This window comes from Danaus plexippus, chromosome 25, assembly GCF_018135715.1.
Source record: "Danaus plexippus chromosome 25, MEX_DaPlex, whole genome shotgun sequence".
Lineage (NCBI taxonomy): Eukaryota > Metazoa > Arthropoda > Insecta > Lepidoptera > Nymphalidae > Danaus > Danaus plexippus.
This window is the reverse complement of record NC_083553.1, coordinates 196,675-214,769: the sequence shown is the minus strand read 5'-3', so window position 1 is coordinate 214,769 and position 18,095 is coordinate 196,675. Positions and strand designations below refer to the sequence as shown.

The window sequence follows — 18,095 nt, the reverse complement described above, 5'->3', positions numbered from 1 at the left end:
TAGCAATCTAGGTCAATATGGCGGTGCCAATAGCTCACATAAGCCTACCGTGTAGTTTTTATGTTCTCACTCAATCAGGCGTTCGCTCTATGGTTGTGTAGATTTATTTTTTGGCACGCAAGTCAAGTACTTAAATAGTAAAAGTAGTAATGTTTAATATCTTTTATTAAATTTTTAGAAACGTCTTTGGAATTCGCTATATCAAATATTATTCCAAATTTTTTCGTCAAATTCATTAAGTCACTTTTCACTTGGATCTTGGTTTTTCAATACACTATCACTCTTTACAAAAGTCTTGTGTACTGTAACCACAAATTGTAAATGCATTTGTTATTTTCAGATCAACGGGGACGGTTTTATTTTCGTTCGTGAGATTCAAATTAACTGAACTTATATTCTCTTTACAGGAACGCATATAATTATTTCCAAACTCCTAGACTTACACAGTTTCAACGTCAATAACGACGTTCCTTTTACCATCCATAAATTGTTTTCTGGTTATTTCTAGGCCGTTGTTTCCAATAACACATAACTCAATCTAGAGGAAAGCCTTTGTTTGAAGCGAATCGCATACAACGATATTCAAACATATAGTCTAAATCATGGTACTAGAGTATAATTTTGAAATCACAGCCTTTAAATCATTTAACGTTGATCAAAATTTTACTTTTTGGGTAATGATATAAAGTATGTTTTTAAATAGCTTAACGTATAAGCAATTTGAAACCAATGCTTCATTTTTCATACTATGTGATTAGGAATGTGGTAATTTCAGCTACGGACATTTATAGACAGAATTCTGAACAATAAAATGAAACAACATAATATATATACGCATAGAAACATACGGCATTAGTTATAATAACTCAGTACACAAAAGTTTATAGCAATAATAAAAATAATATCTTCCATATCATAAGTAATGAAATTTGACTAAATAAATAAAAAATGTATGACTACTGTGCTGATGGCAACCTACGTACTGAACATTGTATATAAAAAGAAAGGGTGCAGCCTACTTTTGCAATATATTAAAAAAAAAAGCGTATTTAGATCCATTGCGTGATTTTAAAGATTTAAGCATACATTGGGAAATAGGGACAGAGAAAGCTACTTTGTTTTATACTATGTAGTGATATATACATAGACCTGTATAAGAGTGAAGCAATTTTCTTGTACTGTTCCGTGGCAGTTGGTCCAAATACTAATAAAGATAGTTACTGTACTTTTATGTCATAATGAGATGAAAAAAATTGATATATCATTTTGTAAGATAAAAATTGAAAAGGTTAACAATATTAATAATTTCAAAATGATTATCTTTTTAATATATCAGAGTTTTACAATAATTTAATATGTAAGATGAGCTCAGTATAAGCTACGAGATAAATATAATTTTAATAACATATTGTGTTCTTTGAAGACTAAGATTGCTAAAGCAATTTTAATGTAACAGTGCTTCATTTATAAACCTCGACATAACAAGGAGTGTCTTATTATAAGTGTGCGTGTGCGTGTATATGTGTGTGTGCGTCTGTGTTCGCGTGCATGTATCCGTCCATGCCTTTATGAAATCTAATCTAATATAAAACATTTTTGATTACTCGACTTAATGCTGAGGCATCTTCAATAAAATTGATTGCGAAGAGGTTTTTATAAAATTTGTTATTCCTAAGTGTCAAAAAGTACAAGTTGCTATAAATTTCACTTTATAGCCATTACACATTAGATCACTCGACTCTCTACAAACAGCTGGAGGTGCTATGTCATAGAACCATGCAATTAGCTCCCTCATGAGACTTCTTGCCTGGAATTAATTCGTAGAAATAATTAGAACAAAATTAAAGGAAATATTAAATGCTTACGAAATTCCTTATTATTTGAAATGATATCAATAAAAAATCTGAAGTTGCCAAATATTACTAAATGTAACATAAATTATTTGAATTTGATATTTAACCAATATAAATTAAAACTCTTTTCGTAACATAGTACTCATGTTGCTAAAAATTTCTACGAGCACATACTTTACCCTTGTAGCGTAAAAATAGGCAGTTCTTAATATCTTGATCAACGAACAGAAAACTTAACACGGGGAAAGATAAACTATTTTGCCATCCATTTATTGGTAGTACATGGGGTTATAAGGATAATGTTGTATAGCAGAGACCTCTACCCTCTCTATCTATTGAATGTATAGCAGAGACCTACAAACTCGTCAAAAAACTACTTCTTTTTAAATAAAATAGGACAGAAACCCGATCATATTACTTTAATTGTTTTACTTCTTTCTTACACTCCACAAAGTTATTTGAGTAGGGTTCAAAAAGTATCTGAAGGTTTTTCAAAAATATGTCGAAGATTACTGTACGACATAAATTATTTCGTAAAGTGTATGGATATAGGATTATCAGTAAGAATTTCTTTGAGAAGGCCTATTATAAAATTATTATTTATATATATATATATATCTCGAGCAACGTTTTAGAGAATGTGTTTTTTAATAAAACGATAAAGTGAGTTTATGAATCCAATTTTTCCTTTCCATTATACAAAAATTTTAAACTTTCGTTGGTTAGCTTGTGTGTTTCCTGACATCAACTTTGAAGTGAAACTTTCTATGTATGTATAATAAAGGTTCTATGATGTAACTTAAATAGATTCATAAACACTGGTTACTTTGTATAACAACGTTAAACTTTGTTTTTATATATAATACAGAAATAAAAGACTTTCGTTTTTTTGAAAAAATACTAAGGTATCCACACCCAAAACGTTTCATAATTGATAAAAAGATACCATCACTTCACCCTAACAAGTAACTTTGATCTAGCACTCTGTACAGATCGATGTCTTTATTTTAACAAACTGCTTTTCATATTGATTCGCTTCGTATGCATTAACATTTATTAATCTACCGATAAAAAAAATTGTATTTGTTTTGCTTGGACACCAAATGTGTGTTAACAACAGCCTAAGAGGTTAGTAACTATATCTCACGAGAAAAACACGTAGTTTAAAGATTTCATCACTGTCAATAAAGATTGTGGAAGTAATTTTATCATCGTCTGATAGGAAAGAGGTTTACGGTCTTAGACCTTTCTTTAAAAACAATTACTAAGAGAGTTCTTTAAATTAATAAGATTGGAATGACTGAATAGGAAATAAAAAATTTGTATAGTTAGCGGGTGTTTTGAAAATCATTATTTGATGATATTTTAAGAGAGTCCAGGATCGCACTTGCAGAGTTTTCGAGTTTAAATGCTTCTACAGCTAGATTTCCTCAAAATAAAATGCGTTCAACAAAAATTCGTTAACTAAAAGCGATTTACGTATGAAAAAATTAAAAGAGATTGCTTCTAGTTCTTAGTTATTTTAAAGTTCTTCTCATGTAAATTTGTAACTCTCGAGAGTGTATTGCATCCACGTAAAACTCATTTTTTCAAACTTATATGAACTGAGTAATTCTTCTGAACTTACCTTTTGCGACGTTAGCATAATTAATAAAAAATGAATTAATCACGATTTTTCTATGAATGGTTATTATTCCTTGTGTTAACAATATGAACAACTTATTGTAATCCTCATTACTACAATGTGTTTTCATAAAAACAAAAGAAAGGGTAATATTTATTAAGGTTAAGTTTTGATATATTTTTTCATGAGTGGGTTTCTGGTGTGATATCTTAGTTTAATGCAATTATTTTTGGACCTTATTGTAGACGACACCTTATAAGGATTATAATTGAACAATTTTTCTTAAAAGTGTTATCACAAACATATTAATGACTTTTTTGCTGATAAGAAATGTCAAAAGCACGAAGATTAATTTGACCCGATGTCTACAATTAAGTAAACAATACAATAGACCATTTCTATTTGAATTTATTAACTTAAGCTGAATGTTTCGGTCAGTACAGATTATATTTTTAAATAGAAAATATATAGTAACTGTACGATATTTAAAATTTTTATTTGCAATTTACATACATGTGCCGTATGGAATAATGCAAAATAAATTTTGAAGCTTCGTCAATGTATTTACGGTTATTCTAAATCCAATATGGCGGCACACTCAAGATGGCGGATTAGATTTTATGATTTCTTACAATAATGGTCTTGGGGATAAAAAATACCCCATATACTTCTCCAGGTCTATTTCTATACCAAAATTTATCAAAATCGGTTTTCAGTGGTTTATCCTTGAAAACGTAACAGACAAACAGAGTTAGTTTCGCATTTATAATATTAGTAGAGTACTATTCTAAGATCTTAATTGAAATATAGTGATTTGATTATTTGAATGACAATTTCGCTTACAATGAAATACTAACGATTAATATTAAGCCTATTATATTGATACAACTCTTTGGCATAGTTCATTATTAGCTACCAACTCTACTCGCCGTATATTCGTGATAACTTCAAAACAAAATGACCGATCGGGATGAAACATATTTAGGTTTACGATTTTAAACCTTTCGTTACAAATTAGCAATTTTCTTACGGATCTTATTTTCTTTATATTTTTATTTTTAAAATAATGAGGTGACTTAAACATACGTATTTTCTTTAACTTTCTGATAACAATGTATTTGGAAGAAATACGATAATACCAAAGTGTTCTTCGTCTTCATCATATTTCCGAAATACTTTTACCGAAACCGAATAGGAATAGAATTACAAATAGGGACCAAGACAACCTATTACACGACCGCAAGACAGAAGAGTACACATTCACGTATTTTGGAATGGTGTTTCAACTCTTGATAAAATAATATTTTTATTATTTAATTTTAGTCTAGAAAAAATATACGACTATAAAATCTAAATTATTTTACCACTCTATTATGACTTCTCAGGAAAATTTGAAAACACGTCGATTGCAACTCAAATTTTTAACCGACTTTCAAGTTACGGAAAATTGAATTATTATATATGTCAGTAAATTATTAATACCTGATTTGACGTAAAGTATATGACTTAAATATGTGACGTCACTGAAATTAAGAAAAATCTTACTGAACAGAATATAAGCATTGACTTCCGGTTACTTAAGGATTTCCTTCATCATAAAACAGTTATTATTTGCCGTCTCTGTTATCATTCTGATTTATGAAGCGAGTTGGAAGGAATAATGGAGATGGTGTTACTACTGTCGCATAGTAATTATCAATTTAGTTGTATTTTATTTTGATTAATAACCGTTATCGAACTTTCAAACAAGAGTAACGAACGGTGTTATATGAGATGGTCTTCAATGTAAGCGACATCTCACGACTAGTTTTGTTGGATTTAATGATGTTCTTATGGAAATTCAATCAATCTTTAGAAATATATTTTATAGTATACTTCATATAGACAAAGAAATAAGTTAATAATATAGATATGCAACACGGTGAACTGTGATTTTTAATTTAAAGTTCCTCGGGAATATATACTATACGAGATGATATATATTTACATATAATTATACCACTTTAGTATGGTGGAATGATGGATTAAAATGTGGATTAGGATAGTGCTATTAATTTTGATTGAGGATTTTTATAAACATAAGATAATATTAACAAATAAAGTGAAATTAAGTTGCTCCATTATCATGAAATAATTAATAATTTGTATATTGATTAACGATTACTTTATATTCAAATCACCGATTTAAACGGTACAGAGTTTTTTATAATAATAAAATATTTTCTTCGGCATCAACATAGCGTACATTTATTTAGTAACCGACCTGGAATTCTTGCAAAATTGCTGAATTTTATGGAGAAAAATCTTAGTGAGGCAAAAATATAAATCGATCTCATTGCTGTTCAAGAGTCCAGATGTAATGTATATTCATATGAAACATTAAAGGTAAAGGTAAATTACATAAATTCAAAAGCTGAATTTATTTTTATAACGAAACCTAACAAGAGAGTTTTTCCTCACTTTGATTAAATTATAACTTTCTTGACCGATATAAAACATCTTCATTAAGAGATTTAAAAGTTGCTTATTTATTAATATCTTTCGCACTTCGTTGTTTATTTTTATACATTAAGTTCTTATTAAATAAAAGGTTGGTGAACGTCATTCATCGGACGTATTCTCTTTTGTAACAAACTGCACACTAAATTTGTTGGTCGGATGATTGTTATGAGCTCAGACGTATCTTTATATTATTACTAACTTTTGGCCGCGATTGCAATCCGATAGAACATCAGAGTTGTCTCAGAGCGACAGGTATAAAGTATGTGAAAAAAACATAAAGTAACCCACGTTGCAGCCACTTCATTTTTACTAACTTAGATACTGGACTGTTTTGTGAAGAATAACAATCTGTGACGGCACCCAAACGCATACAAAAAATTCACTCAAATAGATCTAGCTCAGTTGAGGAGGTCAGTGACAGTAAAATATAATTGAGACATACGTACAGTAGAATTATATATATACATAATAATAACTACTCAAACAATATTGTGGTCACTTGAATACTTTAAAGATCGGATGCTCTAAAAAACTTTAAAATCGTATTTCCAACGTTCGTGTTTTATTAAATAATTGAATACTAGAAAATCTAATTAGATATCGAAATTGACAAGATAACCAAACAAAAAAAGTTTCGTCTAATAAGTATTGAAGAACTTTAGTTCGCTGAGCACACGGCGGCTCCATCTATATTAATATCATCGTTCATATTCCATATGTCCGTCAATCCCTTTAAGACAATTATAATCTATCTAAAAAATTGAAGCCTTCAACCGTCCCAGACATATTTGTCGACGTGTCAGAAAAACTTATATTGGACTCAAGGACGAAAACGGTCTGTTGTATCTTTACATGTGATAAAAAATGTTACATAATTAAATTTATTATAAAACATGAGCTAGGCACTACAGCAAAATATTTTTTATGGAAAATTATAATTATACGAAAGTGCCAGATGTGTTATTTAGTTATTTAGTCTGTTTTTTTTTAGTAAATTTTAATATTTCATAACTAAACTCACTTTAAGCTTAGAATGAAATCAACATTTTGAATAATGATTCTTCGATAATACCTTTTGTTTAAGCTAAACACAAACACATTAATAAACACAGATATTGCTCCTTACAAGCTACTGTATAATATGGGATTGTAACAAAAGTTTTTTTATTCAGTTGTATATAAAAAAACACTTTTGTTACAATCCCTTATTATACAGTACTGTGTATATATTGTTGTCCATAAAATATCCACTCACAGAATGGAAGTCTGTAACGTCGATTTGATAAACAAATGAAAGAATGACTCTAAATCATCTTACTCGGATTATGATTAAAGACTGTCTCAAAAGTGTTTTATTGTATGAAATCATTATTATAAACTAAAAACTTTAACCCATTATACCGTTTGTCTAATGATTTGGAAATTTCTTAAATAGCAACTTCTTGAAATATCTTGTTTTAGCTATATAAATGTGGAACACATTACATTAAATCTCGTTTTGAGAAAAATAACAGATGTGCTGACGTTCATACTAAACCAAATAAAAGATTTTTTACTATTTATTTTCTCAATTCTGTTTCCGTGATCGTTAATTCTTCAAACAAGCCGCTTTATATGTGCGAACCCAGCGTGAGATGAATTGAAAAGGCTTTTGAAAATATGTGAAGGATTTCTCAACGAGGTAACGTAAACCATCTTTATAACACGACTCTCGTCACCTCTCAAAATACAGGTTACTACCGATGCTATTGATCCTTATAGACGACATTTTATTATTCTGAAGTTGTTTGAATCGGAATTAAATATATATTTTTTTGTAATTTCTTTTACAATCGTTTCAATGAATTTCACTCTATTTTTCTTTTTTTAATGAAGTAAGCTTTTAGCTTTCAAGTAAACCATTAAATATGCTTATGTATAATATTAAAAACTTTGAACTTGAGTTAAGCTCGTCAAGTGTTAACAATATACAGGCAAATATAACTATATACCTATATACATGAAACAATTTCTTTGTTATGCGAAAGTTATAACGTATATTTCTTCAATACTCCAAATAATGACTTAATGTTAGAAAAAACAAGCATTGATAGCCTTTTTGTTTCCATTTAATTCACTACAAAGTTGTAAAACTCTAATTTGTATCAGGGAGATCCTTTTAACGCGCGGTCAGTTCAACCACCAGTTTAGATTTAGGTTTCGGATACCGGCTCAGATAAAAGATAACGAACATTGGGGATTTCGTTCGAAGTTTACTGTTTAGATAAAATATGTTTTTCTTTTTACATGACGTTTTGTTTATTTATTTATTATTCACTAGAATATAATTGTTTACTTCTTTTCCAAGATATAGTTATTATAAAGAGCTTCATTCTGATCTGGATATTTAACATAAGTATCTTATTTAATAATGTTCAGGCCAATAAATAGTGGATTCTCAATATGCATTTTATTCTGAGTTTTCTTTCCCGTAAAATATATACACAATTAAATGTAGTTTTGTAAAAAGTTGTTGTTAAAGCCTATATACTCTTATTTCCGGAGACCGAACAAAGAGTTTTACCAGTTGATTGTTGATATTTTGATAGATCATTTTCTATTGATGTAATAATACGCGAAATGACTTCTATTAAATAATACTACTAATGAAGTTAAAAATGTCATTCTGGAAGAACTTTAATTACCATAATATTAACAGTTAAATCAAAATTGAAGTTTAATTAATTGTTAGTCCGCTTCTTGTAAGGCTATAAATAGTTCAAAGTTTCTTCACTAACAACATTTACAGGTTTCAAATTAGTCCATGAATTTTTAATGAAAAGGGTTTATTAGATTCACCAAAACTCACAATATAATTAATGTATGGGAAATTTTATATTTTTTTATTTCATTTACATTTATGCAAAAAAAATCCATTAACTTGCTCTGTACAAGGAAAAGAATTTAAATAGAAACCAAAGTATGCGAAATTATTTTTTAAAAATAGTAACATCTTTTTCACTAGCGGTTAAAAACGTAAGAGAATAAACAGAAATAAGATTTAGATAAAACGTAAAAAGTAACAAATTGAGATAAATACAAAGATAAGTTCTGTTTATCATTGAGATATTTACATATTTTTATGTTAATTAAATATATCAATTAAACAAGTTAATTGATTATTGTCACTAACTACTAATTAATTATTACTATAGTATAGGTTTTATGTTATGAACAACTTTACTTGGAACCATGCTAACTATTGTAGTAAAACTAGTGCTAGTTAAAACGTAACCAACTTGTTCGTTAGTTACTTTCGTGCCAGTAATATTATCATTGTTGTATTAAATTGTTTGTAGGGCACACGATAAAAGTATATACGTAAGTTTAACTTAACTAAAAGTTAATCTGACTTACTGTCATTGTTTTGTTTACTGTGAGATACTTTCCTACCACCTAAATGACGGTTCACGGTTGGCAGAATAATTTAGGTATATTATTATTATTAGTTTTAAGGCTAATTTTAACGCTATATAAATATTTTATTTTAGTCAATATAAGTTACTAAATGTGTTTATTAAATTTTTATCACATCTTTTTAAATCAAATTTTTTGAATTTGTATTTTTGTTTAACAAAGGAGCGTAAGTAAATCAATCAATATGATAAATTTATATTCATTGGTAGCTTTAATATTTTATATAGAATAATATATTTTTTCACACACACATCAAAGTTCAACCCTTAGAGTTAACGTCAATATTTATCTAAAAGAATCTATTCTTAAGATGTACGTTGTATATATACATATTATGTTATGTATGTTTTTATATAATGTATGAAAATCTAATCCATAGTAACCTTCAAAGAACTAAGGAGTAGAAAAAAAAACTAGGAATTGTCAGAAAAAAGAATGAGTCAGCTTCACTCAGAACGACAATGATGCCATAAAAGACTGTAACGCACTAAGACGTAGAATAAAAAACGTTCTCATTATCTCTCACTCACTTACCTTGCCTTCATTCTAAATCACAATAATTTCACGAATTTTCACTTCACTGAATATAAGACAGTACAACAAAATTACACTCCAGAACAAACAGTCTTGTAAACCGTTAAACCTTAACTAACTTATCTTTTAGCGTCTAAAATTCCTATTTGACAACTAACTCGAGGGTAGGCTAACCTATAAAGCGGTAAGTGAAAAACGTCACCTTCTAAATATACTTATATTATTAACTATAGTTTTGATCTATGTAACAAATGGAAGATAAATACATTTCGCTTAAAAAAGATAAAAGTTTATTAACAATACATTTCGCTTTATCTTTTGCTTGCTTCACCTGAAAAAAGATCTTGTTTAAATATAACTGTTTCATTTACTTCTGCTAATATTGTATGTGGTATTCATAGACGACATTAAAATCAAGTACCCACATGCCCTTAAAATACTTAAGAAATAGGAACTTGAAGATAATATAAACTCTAATTTATATATAAAAGTAAAAATATTTAGAAAGTAAAATATCAAAGATAGGCTTAGAGTGTTTTTAATTCTTCTGTTTCTTTTCAATCGCTTTCGAGTCATGCTAACTGAGCTATAACTTTAATTGATTTATTCATATGCGAGATATAGTTTTAATATGTAATGAGAATAAAACAAACTTTATTCTCTCGCACCATATTGGTGATAACAATTTAAATCTTGAGTAAATTTGACAAAAATCGACATCATCATTATTCAAAAAACCGATTCATCATCATCAGCCTATCGGAGCGCACTGCTGATCAAAGGCCTTTTCTCAAATGGAGAAGATTAGATTACCATCACCACACTTGCCCAAGGCGGATTGATTTCAAATTTATAATTATAAGTCCAGATTTCCTCACGATGTTTTCCTTCATCCTTGTCAGTGGTATCTTAACACTCCTAAAAAGTACATATAACTCGGGAAAAATCACATTGACACTAGCCTGGTTTCAAACCCCCAACCTCATGCACGAGAGGCGATTCTTTAACCTCTAGGCCATCACTACTTTGACCGATTGCTGACCTTTAAGTTCATCCCGTGTGTTGACGAGATTACTTGAGTTTATTGTTCATAAATTATACATTACTTGATAAAGTTATTTTTTAATTATTATTAAAATTATACATAAATACAGAATAAATAAAGAGAAACTTTTAATCCTATTAGTTCTAAGCAATATGTTGTTAATAAAATGAAAAATGGGCACACTGATTTTTTCGCATTAACCTTTTTTACTGACACCACTATCGCAAACTATAACGCTCTAAATATTAATAAGCTGTACTTTAAATTTTATTTTAAATAATCCTTTACAAAGTATAGTGGGGCTTGTTATCGGAAAAGTCATTTTCACATCGCGAAGGAAGCAGTTTTCCAGGATATTACAGAAATTTCCTCTTGCTATAGATAAGTAATGTTAAATCTTATGCTAAGTATATTACCAAACTGTAAAATACTTTCACTATTCAGATCATTTGGATTCATCCTTCGCAAACATTATAAATCTTCAGAGGTGCATGAACACCGGAACTTAACACATTAGATATACACAATATTAAGAGAAGCTTATTCAAAAGAGAATTTACATTTTACATTTAATGGTTAAATAATTGTATATAGTGCAAAAATCAAAGACCTGAGGGAACAAAAGATAATTAATTACATTTTGAAGTCCTTACTCTGAAGAAGTGTTATATGTAGTAGTCCCAGTCTAAAAGATATTAACAAAAGGTTGCTTCATTAATAAAATAAATCCCGATCCTAAAACTTTCCACACGGGTGGAAACATGAAGTACAATTCGGGTTCAGTGGCGTAGTGGCAGAGAACAACTGATGTTCACGCGCATGGAGTCGCGGGCAATAGCTAGTACTTTATAAATACAAGTCGTTAAAAAAGGTGATAAGCAAATAATATATAATAAAAATGTTTACTCAACCTATTTTTGACAGACCAGTTACAGGTAAGGTGAAGTTAATACATCAGTTGTAGCCTTAGAGTATAGGTAACAACCCAAAAACCTTCATTACTTATTCAGAAAGTAATGATTTCGTAGCACAAATAACTAATTAGTTTATATACATACATTTCAGATATAAATTTAATTCCTGAGTTTTTCATTTAACACTAGATTTACCAGCCATTTAAATATATCTATTTCTACCATAAGGTCAATATGACTGGTATATAAGAAAAAGTACTCATTCTTGATTTTCAGTCTTTATTTACTCTTGATGAAGCCATATTGATATAAAAATGTATCTTAGGTTTTTACTTCTGTACATTTATCTGCAATTTTATCTTAAATATCCCTTTTCAGAATGTAACGAGATAAAAATGTTATGATTCTGGAGTTTTCTTCTAAATCCGGAGTCATCCGTGCGGCGAAAAGTGACTGGTGTATACTTTCAGTACTACAGGTAAACGTATACAGCATTTTATCCGAGTTACTTGTAGCATTTCAGTAAGATGAAATAACAAACGGCAATACAAATACTATTTTAATTTTTTTATGCGATAAAAAATATATTATTTAAAATGGCCTCCAATTAGTAAAAGTACTAAAATAAACCCAAATATCGGTTTGTTAAATAAATGATAACTAATAAATATTTTGTTTCATCATACCTAATAATATACCTGTAATACTTTTTAATCTATTTTAAAATGATTTTCTTGAATGTCAAATACGCTTGTTTCTTACATATATATACATATTGTAGGAATATGAGAGGGTAGGAGAGACTCAAACGACATATAAGCAGTTGTCAGAGGACATCAGGGCTCTTTTTCGTCCGTGACGCGCGTTGGTGTGATAGTTTAGTCGTTAGTAGATTTTAGAAGTGTGTTTAAATCTTTCGATTGTGTTATATTCGGATTTTATTTCACGATTAGTTTAAATCAAGATAGTTGAAAGTTATTCATTTAGAATTGTTTTTATTTTGTGTAAATTTAATAAATTAGTAGTGGAATTGTATCGAATGTTATTTTTTAAAAAGTCAATTCTTACCTAGTTTCTAAGAATATATATATTTGGTTCCTTTTAGTAGTTCAGTCATATATATAATATTATGTGTAGTATAATATTTCGGTATTGGAATAAAAACATCTGTATCACATAAACTTAGTTTGAGATCGTTAGGAAGAAACTATATCCAGTAGATAACATATAAGTATCTTACTTATAAAAGAAAACATTATTATATTCGTTGTTTTAAAAGTTACTTTTCCTCGTAACTTTATTATACTATTATATTTCATATCTCTATAATGTTACTTCAGTCATAACATATTTTTCTCCTTATTATTATTCTGTACTCGTAAACCTCTATCATAACCACAGCAGGATACTTCATTGGCCGTTTTATTGACAATAAACAAAGGCAACTTAAATACTGTGGTCGTTTTAGTGATTTTGAGATAAAATTAGGTTTAACGTTCCGGTTCAGAAGACTAGGGTTCCTCAAAGTTCATTTTGAATAACTTAAATAAGATAAATCAAAGAATTAAAAGAGTTCTACAGATTTAAAGTTTATAAAATATATATATAAAACTAAATCTTTATCTTAATATTATTGGTCTATAAGGGGCACAGTTTCGATGAAAAACAAAATAAAATAAATGAACATGTTAAAGAAGATTCACGGGCGTTTATTAGTCTCGCAGCTTAACGGCATCCGACGAAGAGTCTGCCTCATGTTATGGTTCTATCTCTGTTCTAGAACTCTTTCTCCACCACTTTCATAAATTCTATCTTAAATTTATACAATTTTAAAACACCATAGCATACCCATAATAAATTTATTTATATTATATGTATTATACTACCCTGCCAAGGTTTTAAAGGATTACATACATAATATTAAAAATAATTCTTCTATCAAACTGTTGAGAAGATTAAAAACTTTTTTTATTAAACTTCTTACGATTTCTAAAATTACCTAAGATAATATTTCTCTCTTTTGATTTAAAAATTTAAGATGATTTTACATTTATGACCGATAAATAAACGAATTACTTTATTTGCTGCGGTCTTCAGTTAAGAAGTAATTTGAATCTCAATCCAACCATGAAATTGGACACAGGCTTTAGTAATAGATTTATCATTTACTCTAATATTAAAAAGTAATATGAATAAAATTTTACAATCTTAAAGTTTAAATAGTTACATATTATATCTGACAAGAATATAATATTTTAAACATCATTAGTAACGTCGAAGAAGCAAACTTGACACTGATGTCAATTCACGTGAAAACAGCTTTGAGTGTGGGATAGTAAAGAGAAAGAGGTGTGGAAACGAAATATAACTTCAGAACTTTTTCCAAGCTAGGTTTACATTCTGAGTTTATTAAATAAGATCAGTTTGGTTGCAGAACTGAAATGAACCTGTAACAAAGGTGTCCTCACCTCCTCACAGTGATATGGAATAAGCTAGTAAATTCTTAAATCAAAGATATTTAAAAGTATTTCAAAATATATAAAAAATCCCAACTTTTAAAACGAAAACAAGTTTATGTTACTTGCATTTTAATTAACAATCACTTTTCGACATGATATAATGTGACAATATGTCAATATAATGAGATGTAAGACTTTCACGGTTGCTGCAAAGTGACCGAAACGTCAAGATTAGTAGTTTTTTAAAATAATAAAATATGCGTAGTAATCTGAAAAATATCAGTTTCATTTAATTTGTAAATATTACACTGCTCCAGGAGTGTTTTCTTAGTTTTTTTGAAGAACTTTTTTGTTAGTTTTTTCTAAACGGCTATAATTGTGTTTTTGGCATCAAAGCATTGTTAAATTAAATTCTCTCATTTAAAGTGAAACGTTCATGAGCAGGCTCTGAACCTTTAACTCTAGAATATCGGTTTCTACATTCTTTGCCTTTCGACCTGTCCCGTTTTAATTAGTTCGTGAATTAAGTATTCTATGTTCGCTATCTGAATTTGAATAAAACTTCTTCTGTAATAATGGAAAACAATAATAATAAAAATCATAACAATTATCAACAGACCAATAATATCTTAGAATAAAATCACTTTTAACTCCACTTTAAAAGGTTAACCAATAAAAATTCGTTGTACCTCACAAATGAATAAATTTCATTTCATAGGAATGGTCAAGTATAATTCAGAATGTCGTTTGACCTCCAATAAATATTTGGTGCTAAATATCATACTTACTGCAATAGAACACAGAGGATGTTGAGAGAGTGTGCTGATGTAGTATGGTAATTACCTAAAACATAACCACTACTGAAAAGCGGTGACTTCCTAAATAGTTTTAACAAATTGATTTATAGTAAGTATATACATACAAGTATTTTTAAATATGTTAACAAGTTGTATAACATAAAAATTAGTAATCCAATGTGTTCGGGTATTTTTTATAGAGTTGGGATAGAACAAATGAAAAATAGTTTGAAATTACGTTAATATAAAACATTTAATTATTTAATAAGGCAGCTTTAATTATCTTTTCAGCATATAAAGCAGGATAATATTAGCCAAATTCTTTATGAACTTGATTGTAATGAATTTAGATACGCAGTGAATAACTTCTGTTTGAGAATAATTTTAAATTTAATCTTATCAATCATTGAATGTTTAATAGAGTTATAATAACTGCAGTTTGGTAATCGGTATTTGATATTTCAATGCTGTTTCAAAGATGTGTTATAATATATCTTACTATTTTTCCTGGCATTTTAAGCACTCCCGACCCTACCATAACATCAAATTTGAATTGACCTAACTAATCGTCAGACTGAGGACAAATAACTTATATTGCCTTGTCATTAGTCTTTGTTCTTTTGATTAATTGTATTATATATATTGTATAGCTACTATGTAAGTAATGTAAACACTCCTGTCGTTTGTATTGTGGCTGTAATTGGATCTAATTTCGTCTTCTGTTTGTTGTTACTGGATAAGGCCGCGAATGCTACAGACGATTATAACAGAATGTACCGGTAAATATTTGTGTTAGTTAGTATGTATAGTTTTGTGAATAAGTCCAAAACATAATAAGATACATATATCAATTTTGATGTACAAATCTTTTAGTTAAGGTTCTATGTATAACGTAAAATTCTTTAAGACTCCATGAAACTTTATGGAAGAACTATAAAAGTAATACTAATGAAGTTTATAAAGCGAGTGTGGGAGAGTTTTATGACGATCAACGACGAGGTATCGGATGTATGTAGTAAGTGTAGATACAAAATAAATTAGTTCTTAACTGAAAATATACGACTAGAAACTTTGTTTATAATTCGATAAAAACTCGTAAACCTGACCAGGATTTGATTCCGAGACTTTTACAAAGACGTTTACCTTTCTCTTTACTTATTAAATTATTGTATCTTGATTCGTGTCAGTAAATTAAATGTTCTTCAGGATATCAAAATTTTGCAGTATACAAATTTTTGTACTTATAATTTATTGGTAAAATATAATCGTAAAGAAATTAAAAAAAAAGTCCAACCCAGTGAAAATATTATCAATATAACCTCGTCTGCCCGTGATCACGGTTGCTGCAAAGTAACCGAAACGTCGGGATTATGTAGTTTTTAAATAATAAAATCCGCGTAGTAAATCCGAAAAATACTAGTTTCATTTAACTAAATCTCTATACTACAGTATAGATGAAGAAAGTGCTCTTGATTAATTCCAATTATTAATTATTACAATTATTACCAATAAGAGATAGTATTCATAATAAAGAATTAACGGTAACAGTAATTCCCTTACAAAGGCTGCATTTATTATTTTTTCTAAACTTAAATGGTTTTATTACTGTTTAATTCCTTGTTTAGAGTCAAATTCATTGCGAGTATCCATGTGATTTACCAACAGACAACCTGGCGGTTCTTTCATCATATATATATATATATATATATTTTAAAACAGTTAAATGCAAGAAATATTTTTTATCACTTTAAAATATGATGGAATGATACAGTAGAACTAAACGAGTTATTCTGTAAATATTAAATATCAGTCTATTGTTGGATATAATTTTACTGCTTATTACCAAGATGCAATATATCAACGTCGATATAAAACATGTAGTAGAATTGACCAGTCATCTCTTACAACAGAACTTATTTAACAACCAACATTTTATTCTAGCTATTAAAAAAAAAACAAGTCATTAATAATAAAATATAACCTTGAATAATTACTAGTATCCAAGTTCGTATCTGTTCGGATTTCCTCTAGTGTTGTCTGAATTCTCTATTACAACCTCTTCGTAGATTTTTCGTTTTTTTATGTGAAAGGTGGCAAACGAGCAGATGGCTTACCTGATAGGAATTGGTCACCGTCGCCCATGGACATCTGCAACACAAGAGATGTTGTGGATGCGTTGCTGACCTTGATTGTTGAGGAAGGAGGAAAGGGTGAGAATAAAGAGATGGCAGGAAGGGGTAACCGGTTCTCTCACTCATGGGACGAAACGTTGCCATTAAAGACAGCTTCACGCCAATCTTCTGTAAGAAGCTGGTATTTTCCTCGTCAAGCAAGATCATGTTCGAACTGTCATAGCTCGACCACAGCTAGGCTCAACTACCACTACTTTTCTAACATCATCTTTCCTGCACTACTTTGAAATGTTAGATAGAGGCGAAATGTTATTATTGAGGAGACGCTTAAGCATGACGTGTAATGAAATGAGATAGCAGAGGTCGCAGCATAGATAGGTCAATGGCTTATATGGAACATGAGTTGAATATATTCACGGAGCTCTTTGGTCTATATTAAAATAAAATTAATTTTTTCACTTGTACTTTTAATTAGCAATCAGACACTATAGATAAAGTATCTTTTGCGATCTGAACTCAATTATTTGTGAGCTCAATGAAACATAAAGTGCGTCATCGAATTACTGACGGTAGACATGTTTGTAACAACAACAATTTGTAAGGAAGGAGATTAGGATTCCAATATTTCAAAGTTGTGTCTCTGTGGCGGATGATATTTAGTTAAAGAAATGAAATTAAACTTTCAGCTATTAGCTGAAATTCTACCGTTAACAATTAAGTTTATTAAGTAAAGACTTCGAATAAGATATCATAATATAGATTTATATATTTCAGCTTTA

At 29.0% G+C, this 18,095-nt stretch overlaps 1 protein-coding gene across 2 annotated transcripts in view; it reads right to left on the bottom strand.

Annotated features, from left to right (window-relative positions):
• The window catches only part of LOC116775096 (inactive dipeptidyl peptidase 10), a 489,500-nt gene that overhangs the window by 300,910 nt on the left and 170,495 nt on the right, over window positions 1-18,095 (bottom strand). Inside the window, exon 1 of one of the 2 annotated variants that reach the window (XM_061524607.1) lies at window positions 9,970-10,097. The exons of the other annotated variant lie outside the window; for it this stretch is intronic. The gene's annotated coding sequence lies outside the window, so the exon portion shown is untranslated. Of the gene's footprint in view, window positions 1-9,969; window positions 10,098-18,095 lie in introns of those variants that run through there. 2 annotated transcript variants of the gene reach the window in all.